The following is a 9564-nucleotide window of genomic DNA, read 5'->3' on the forward strand; positions in this document are numbered from 1 at the left end:
AATTGGCTAAGGCACTCCTATTTCTTTTTAAGATTGTTCTAAGTTGAAAACAAAAGTACTCCTAACTTAATCAGGTTTCCTCTTTCCCCTCATATATCTTAGTTCATAAGAGCATAAATAAATCCAGAAAATGCACATATTGTGTAAAAATATAGGCTATGATTTATACATATACTAGTAGCCCAATGCACAAAGATTCATGCAAGAATTGGCCTTCCTAAACCTGGCCGTTGGCACTGCCTTTGCTCTGGCCAGATCCACCTTTTTGCCTTTGCTCCAAGCCGGAGCTGACTTTCTGCCTTCATTCCAGCCCGGAGCCGCCTTTCCGCCTCCCCACGCTGCCCAGAGGCCCAGAGTATCTGGGGCTGTGTGGAATGCCTGCGTTATCACCATGGTGCCTGTGCATGCAAATTAACCTGCCATCTTTGTTGAGTTAATTTGCATACCCACTCCTGATTGGCTGTTGGGCACCATGGAGGTACGGTCAATTTGCATATTTCTCTTTTATTTGTGTAGACCAGAGGCCCAGTGCAGAAAATTCGTGCACAGGGTGTGGGGGGTCCCTCAGCCCAATCTGCACCCTCTCCAATCCAATCCGGAGCCCTCAGGGGATGTCCTACTGATGGCTTAGGCCTGCTCCCCATGGGTCTCTGCAGTCCACGGGCCCTGCTTGGCTGCTCCTGGGTAGCCGCTGGCGACGGCCAAGTGGGCCCTGCTCTCAGCGGCCGCCCCCAGGGACTGGAGGACTCCAGTGGGGCTGAGAGGACTGCGCACACCATCTGTGGCTATGGGCACCACCATCTTTGTATTGGAGTGATGGTTAATTTGCATATTACTCTTTTATTAGATAGGACTAGAAACCCAGTGCATGAAATTCATGCACGGGATGGGTGTCCCTCAGCCAGGCTTGCACCCTCTCCAATCTGGGACCCCTTAGGGGATGTCCAACCGCCTCTTGCAATCCAGGACCGCTGGCTCCTAACTGCTTGCCTGCCTGCCTGCCTGATCACCCCTAACCGCCTCTGCCTGCCTGCCTGATCACCTCCTAACCACTCCCCTGCCAGCCTAATTTCCCCTACCTTGCCCCCCTGCAGGCCTGATCGCCCCCAACTGCCCTCCCCTGCAGGCCTGATTGTCCCCTAACTGCTTGCTCCCCTGAACCGACCTATCTCGCCTGATCATGCCCCTATCTGCTTGCTCCCCGAGCTGGCCTTATTGCGCTCCTAACTGCTTGCTCCCCTGTGATGGCCTGATCATGCCCCTAACTGCCTGCTCCCCCATGCTGGCCTGGTCACCCCCTAACTGCTTGCTCCTCTGCTGTCCTGATGGCCCCTAACTGCCTCTGCCTCAGCCCCCACCACCGTGGCTTTGTACAGGAGGAAGTGGGATGTCCGGAAGACGTCTGATCAACTCGGTCTAATTAGTATGTATGTGTGTGTGTGTGTGTGTGTATATATATATATATACATATACATATATATATATATATATATATATATATATATATATATATATATATTCCTTGAAAGAAGAAACACAAAAGTAAATAATTTGAGGTATGATTTGGTAGGGATATTTCATTGTTAGAGTTCATTAGTAAAGGAGGCAATTGCCAAGAAGATATGGAATCAAGTTTTAAACTTAGGTCCTTCTGGCCTCAATTATTGACCTCAAGTTGGCACCTGATTTCTAGCTCTTGTCTTCTCCTAGTTTGGGAATTTCCACAGATACTTAACATAATCACAGATGTCATTTCTCTCTGGCGCTATTGTGTACGTGCCATTTGCTACAGAGCAAAAGATATCCAATGAATCTTTGATTGACTAATTGGAGTTTTCTAATTGGTTTAGAAATAGTAGCACAGGAATCACTTCTTTGGAAAAGAGGAACCCAATCTCTCTTGCTGACTTCTTCAGTAGTGCTTTACCCTAGTCAGTGCAAAATGTTTTCATATGCTTTATGAAAGCTTCTCAGACCTAGTAGTGAAGCTAAGTGAATTTATGGCTCTTTATCCTCTCCTGGCCCTCTCCCCAGCTGTGTCGGCTAGGCATACTGCTTCCCCAGTACAATGGCCAAGTACAATCTTTTATGGGTTACACTTCATTAAACTCAAAAAGCCTGGCTAAATCATGCTTTTATAGTTAAAAATAGTAGAGTTCAACCCCTTCTTTTAGCATACTTATGTACAGATAGAGTTGGATTATTTGTTATAAAAAGAGCATTTGAGTGTGGAAACCACTTAGGAGTCAGAAGGCTGGGAAATAGAGAACCACAAGGGTCAATATTAAAGCCAATTTTTCCCCACTTTAGATGTTAATGACCTAGAAGAAGGAACATGCCACAGAGCAGCAAGAATTGCTGAGGGGGCAAAACAGAGGTGAGAGTGTCCAGGATAGAGAACAAATAACAATATATTGAGAATAATGCAATATGGAATGAGCTTGACACAAAGTCCCTGCTTTAGCAGTTTAAGGTGAAGTAATGAGGCCAGAGATCAAAACAAGGGAAGTTAATAAAAAGCTTAATAGCAGCATGCTAGATCACAACAGTGGGTGGGAAAATGGAAAAGGCTGACCTAGGAGAGCTGTGGTGAATATACATTAAAACTTAGCATTCAAGACCCAAGTAAAACGAACAGGCATTTGAAGTCGTATCCGGGGAGGGCTCTGGGTGTAAAGCTGTAAGTGACATGGCTAATTCATCCAAGTGTAAATGCAGAGCTTCAAAGTTAGGCTGAGTGGGGTGAGGGAAGCCAGCTGCTTCAGGGTGAAATGGATTGAAAATTCACTAATCACAGTAACTTCTGGGTTTGGCCTTTCTTGAATCTATAGAAAAGAAGACAAATCACCTGTCACGTAGGATGGAGGATTGAGGTCTTGTTTGTATTTTTCCATAATCACTGAAGCTTGCAAAACAATAGTTAAAGGAGATGACTTTCTTACATTCTGATCAGAGGGACAACTGGTTGACCACCATGCTTCTCAGTCTCTAACCTGGATATAAATCACCTGATAAGCTGATAAAACTGCAAATTCTGAGCCAGTAGATGGTGTGATCATCCAGCCCTTTCTTCTGAATTAATGCCATGAACTACAGGTATTAAAGATGCAAGATGGAGGAGGATAGCCACACCTTATTTTGTGTCATCAGAAACAAGCTTGTATGAAACCAACCATAGTCTGGACTGTCCTGATATACCTTCATATAACCCCTGCTGTCTTTAGAATAAATTTTGATCAGCATAAGACATCCTTTGATAAAATAAGAGCTTAACCAAGTTGCTCAAAGGAAAAGAAAGGGGACATCTTCATTACATTTTTTAAAAATTCAAACTAATTTAGTTAATATTTATCAAATACCTATTAGTTACAAACCACCCTAAATAATAGATAATAGTAATAGCTAAAAAGAGGTTGTGTTTATTAAAGATTTTCTGTGTCATAGGTACTCATATAAGCATTTCTATTATTTTAATGTATCAATACTTTAAATGATCGAAGGTTCACAGCATATTCACACCAGACAACACAATACAGAGGAAACATTTCAGAGTCAGACCAAATGGGTTTGCAGCTAAGTTCTGCCACTTATGAAGTGTGTGAGGTTTTACAGTAATGATTTTCCCAATGAATCATGCCTCTTTGTAACCTTGCATTTGCATAGTTACCTCCCACAGTAACTCTGGGCTTGACCAGGTGACTTGCTTTGACCAATTGGACATTAGCAAACTTGACACAAGGAGACTCTTGAAAGTGTTTGTGCACTGGGTCTTACTTCCTCTCTTTTTTTAAAAAAAAATATATATATATTTTATTGATTTTTTTACAGAGAGGAAGGGAGAGGGATAGAGAACCAGAAACATCGATGAGAGAGTAACATTGACCAGCCGCCTCCTGCACACACCCCACTGGGGATGTGCCTGCAACCAAGGCACATGCCCCTGACTGGAATAGAACCTGGGACCCTTCAGTCCGCAGGCCGACGCTCTATCCACTGAGCCAAACCGGTCAGGGCTTACTTCCTCTCTTGATGCTTTAATAACTCAGCAGTCACATGACAAAACTAGCCTAGCCTATGGAAAATGCACAGTTCAGCCTACCATCATCTCCAACTGCTAGACATCTGAGTAGCATCATCTCACACCACCCACCCATCTCACACCCCAGTGAGTTATCAGAAGACTACAACTATATAATTGACCAAGGAGAGGCCAGGTAAAAATCCAAGACCAAGGACATGACCCACATAATCATGAGGGGGAAAATGGTGGTTGTTTCAAGCCACTAACTTTTGTGAAGGTATGTTATGCAACAATACACTAGATCAAATTACTTTTACTTTATTAGTCTTAGCCTCCCCATCTTTACAACACACATGGTAATATTTTTATCAAAGAGTTGTTGCAAGATTAAATGCAATAAGACATATAAATGTGTCCATCAGAGTGCCTGGCACAGGTAAGCAATTACTAAAATTGATTTCCCCCTTTCTATATTTCTCCATGGCCACCTTCAGAAAAGCTTATTTTTGGAGATATATATATATATATATATATATATATATATATATATATATGAACAGAAAAGTAAGTCCCGTGAAAATGTTAATAAAATATTCTTTGTTGGCTGGTGTGGGAGCAAGCATGTCAAACTTGCAGCAGGCTTGAGCTACAGCACAGGAAAATAGCTTGAATTACCCTGGTTAATGAGGGCATCACTTGCTCCAAGATTTACAGTTTTACAGAGCATATCATTTCTAGCATTCTTAATAAATGAACTAAAGCAAGTTTGTTTAAGGAGTTGTAGCCCAGGTATTCCCATAAGAAAAAGAGAAAAGAGAAAAGAGAAAAGAGAAAAGAGAAAAGAGAAAAGAGAAAAGAGAGAGAGAGAGAGAGAGAGAGAGAGAGAGAGAGAAAGTTAATTAGAAAACCATTATCATCAACAGCCTATATGGCGCATAAATATATGCATTAACTCCCAAGACCTTTCTTTCTTTCGTGGTTACTAACAGTATAGCAGAAACTTGTGGCCAAAGTGTGATTCCCAACTCATTATCATCTTTCTCTCTCTCTTCTGAGCAGTATTCAGTGGTAGATGTATTTTCAACAGGACACTCAGCATCTTCTTGCGAATGTCATGTAAACTCATGCTCATTTCAGAAATTTGACTGCAAACACTAAAAGGCCTTCGTGTCTGCTTGTTCAGCAAGTATTTGATAAGTACTCACTGTGTGTCAGACATCCTGCTATCTGGCTTGATATTTAAATGTGAATAAAACATGAGTTTTACTCTTGATGACCTCGTTGCAGCGAGGATGGCATTCATAACAATCAATAATTACCAGGACATGCTGTAATGACAAGGTTGAAATATGCACATAATGAAATAAGAATATAAAGGATGAGCAGGTGAGAGTAGAGAGGTTCTTTAGGGAAAATCAAAACAGACTTGCGATATGAAGACTAGCTAGGCAACCTTCCCAAAGAAAGGGGGAGGTGTCAATACAGGAAGGTATCGCATGAGCCCAGAAGTAGCACGGTGTGTATGGGAAAGCAGGAGAAGGTGAGTGTTACTAAAACCTAAAATGCAAGGTGGCAGTTACAGAAATGAAGCTGAAATAAGAGAGAGAAAAACAGATATGGAGGGCTTGCTATGATGCATAAACTTCCACGGGCAATGTAAGCAGCAGTGTGCCATGGTGGACGTGACACAGAAATGATCTGGGTGGTTGGGGAGAATGGAAATGAGATGGGAGAGATTATGAGTTTATTGTCTCCCTTTATCATTCTTCAAGTTAGTGACTTGTTATATTTAATTTTATATGCATAAAATGTTATTGTTTTAATATATTTTTATTGATTTCAGAGAGGAAGGGAGAGAGAGAGAGAGATGGAAACATCAATGATGAGAGAGAATCATTGATCGGCTGCCTCCTGCACGCCCCCAGCTGGGGATCGAGCCCGCAACCCAGGCATGTGTCCTTGACTGGAATCGAGCCTGGGACTCTTCAGTCTGCAGGCTGACACTCTATCCACTGAGCCAAATCGGCTAGGGCCATAAAATTGTTTTAGTCCTAAGCCATTTGAGTCATGAAACATTTTACTGTGTAATTCATTACCCATATTTTGAGTATGTCCTACACTGTTACCCTCAGTAATGACGGGGGAGTCCTCCCCAGACTCCAAAAGGAGCAGATATTAGTATTATCTTTGTTTTATGTATATTTGTATTTTCTCTCTTTTATGTCTATTTTTCTTTGAACTTTAGGAACTGTGCTTTTTTTGTTTGCTTCTGTGTATATTTTTGAAAATATGCACTGAGCAACAATCAAACTATTACACTAGCTTTCCCTAAAAGAAATCCACTGCATTTTATTCTTTGAAAACCTATACTGTATATATAATTTCAGACAAGCTAGTTTCTCTCCGTCTGTGGTTCTTGGCTATGTGACTGAAGGGAAGTTGCAAAGCAGTGCAATTTAGGACAATCTGCTTTTATTCATTACTGCATAATAGATGACAGTTGGAGATTTAATATTGTCAACTCTATGTTTGCATCCTAATCATGCTAGACATTTGGTCGTCAAAAATTGAAACCAAGCCCATCACCACGACTTTCCCTTCTGGATTACATAAGAATGTAGACATCTCTGTTAATAAATTTACTCTGACAGCTGCTAAAAAATTTACCAAGCTTGACAACACACTCTGGAACCAAGAGAGAAAATAGAGACCTTGGTTGATCATTTACCCAAAGCATTTATAGTTTGGGGAAGAAAAAAAAAGGACATTTGAGTGCCGGTAGACAAGGCATTCAGACACCATTTTGTCTATCACTCCGTGGTGTGTCTTATAAGGTTTGTTTTAGTGGCATACCATTTTTTAAAAGACATTTTCATTGATCTCTACAGAGAGAGGAAGGGAGAGGGAGCAAGAGAGAAACACCAATGCGCATCAATCAATTGGCTGCCTCCTGCTCACCCCCTACTAGGGATTGAGCCCACAACCTAGACATGTGCCCTGACCAGGAGTTGAACTGGCAACCCCCGACCCCAGTTGAACTGGCAATGCCCTGTCAACTAAGCCACACCGGCCAGGGCGGCATATCATTTATTATGAGAAGAATAAATAACTTGGAAAACCACGGACTGAATTTGGAATGCAAAGTCTCCTGCTAGCTCTCTTTACGGAAAAATAACACAGTAAACGTTTCCTCCTGGAGACAGACAAAGCTGACGCAACCCCTTTGGCAAGAGTGTTTATAGTGAATGTGGCCAGGGTAATGCCACAGGCACCAGTGAAATTCTAAGCATCTCCCCGGTGTTCCTAACAGATTAGCTTTCACCGTTACCTAGACAGATGTGAATCTGGCCCACCTGTTGTCTTAATGCTTCCCTGTTGCTGATGATGCTCCCAAGGTATCAAGCAATGGAACTAAATGGCTGGCCTGGTGGCTGCCTGGAGCTGCTTTAAGTGCTGGGCCTGCTGGGTATCAAATGTTTGTTTGGTGGCTCTCAAGGTAGAGTGGGCCATTGATTTGTTTAAACGCTGCAGTGCATTAGTGCCTCTTGTCTCCTCCCTAGACTTCAGCCTCACTCATCTCATTCAGAAGAGGATAACACACTTTATTACAGAGAGAGCATGTGCTCTTCAGCGACTTGAAATAGGATTGACTGAACTGTATTGATTTTTCCAAACTCTGTCCCAGAAGCACTTTTGACTGACACTGTGAGAAGGAGATGCGGAAAAAGGATTGGGTGAGAAAACAGAGTATTCATAAGGGCACTTTGGCCAATTGTTTTATTCTTTCAGGAATGACTTCCCCAAATTAGCAGCCTCAGGAAAGTTGCCACTTTCCCCCTGTATCTTTCTTCCTTCTTTCCCTCCCTCCCTCCTTTACTGCTATATCCTTATTTCCTCCCTTCCTTTTTAAACATCTCCTCTTTCCATCCCTCCCTCTATCCTTAATCCCCATTTTTTTCTTCCTCCTTCTCCTCCTCCTCCTCCTCCGCTTTTTCCGTAATAATATCTCTTCAGCTAGTTTGGTACCCAGTCCCTCAAAACATGTAGTTTAGACATGACAAAGGACTCCGGAACAGCAAGTGTAGACTAGCTTAAGAGCATACCAAGGAACTTAAGAGGATGGATAGTAACAATGAATGCAGGTTGTCATTCAATACCAGTGTGCTAGACATTTCATCTGGGAAAACTACTTTTTGACTAAAATAGGAATTTATCTGTATCGTCCCTTTAAAGCAGTGGTTCTCAACCTTCCTAATGCTGCGACCCTTTAATACAGTTCCTCATGTTGTGGTGACCCCCCAACCATAAAATTATTTTTGTTGCTACTTCATAACTGTAACTTTGCTACTGTTATGAATCGTAATGTAAATATCTGATATGCAGGATGTATTTTCATTGCTACAAATTGAACATAATTAAAGCATAGTGATTAATCACAAAAACAATATATAATTATATATGTGTTTTCTGATGGTCTTAGGCGACCACTGTGAAAGGGTCGTTCGACCCCCAAAGGGGTCACGACCCACAGGTTGAGAACCACTGCTTTAAAGTAAGCCTCTTTGGGAGGAAAAAAATACTTTCTACCTTCATGTATACCTCATCTATGTGACCAAACAAAACTGTATTAAGTATATATCATGTAGATAGCATTGTGCTAAAGGATTAGAAGATTTAATATAGAGGAGCCACGACATTGTCTAAATAATTTGATTTTAAAGGAATAATAAATTTATTGACAATTTTTATTAAAATTTAAACTCAGTGAGGATGAGGATTATGTCTGTGTTATTCATCATTGTACCTAGAAAAAATATCTATTGCTTTCTATTTGCTCAGTGAATAATTTTTTAATAATGAAAATGTATTTTATATGACAGCACAGCATTCAGGGGGTCATAAGTAGTAGCAAAAGAGTTAATTCATTTAATCTTTATTGGCTGTATAACCATTACACTGGTGCTGGAAATCAATTTAACATGGTAAACCCTGATGGAGAGGATCTTGCAGTGCAGGAAAAAAAGGATGAGAGCTGAAGGTGCAGATTGAGGTTTATTGGTATAAGAATTGCCATTAAAACTTGAGAGTAGGTCTGGGCCAGTGTGGCTCAGTGGTTGAGCATTAACCTATGAACCAGGAAGTCATGGTTCTATTCCTGGTTAGGGCACATGCTCAGATTGTAGGTTTGATCCCCACTGTGGGATATACAGGAGGCAGCCCATCAGTGATTCTCTCTCATCACTGATGTTTCTATCTCTCTCTCCTTCTCCTTTCCCCTCTGAAATCAATAAAAATATATATATTTTAAGAAACAACAACTTGAGAGTAAGAAGTTTTGCCAAAAGAAGTTCCAGTTAGCTTTAGGGGAATTTTTGTTTAATAAATATTTTAGTACCTCACTCTCTGTGGGGAGCTGATATAGGGTTAAGCCTCGGACTGACCTATGGGCAAAGTCACAAACAATTCCCAGCTTAGAGGGAATTGTCTTAGCATAATTAGGCTTGACCTTATGAGGCTCTCTAGATCTTATCTGGGAAGCTAAT

This window comes from Myotis lucifugus, unplaced genomic scaffold (genome assembly GCF_000147115.1).
Source record: "Myotis lucifugus unplaced genomic scaffold, Myoluc2.0 scaffold_429, whole genome shotgun sequence".
In the NCBI taxonomy this organism is placed as follows: Eukaryota; Metazoa; Chordata; class Mammalia; order Chiroptera; family Vespertilionidae; genus Myotis; species Myotis lucifugus.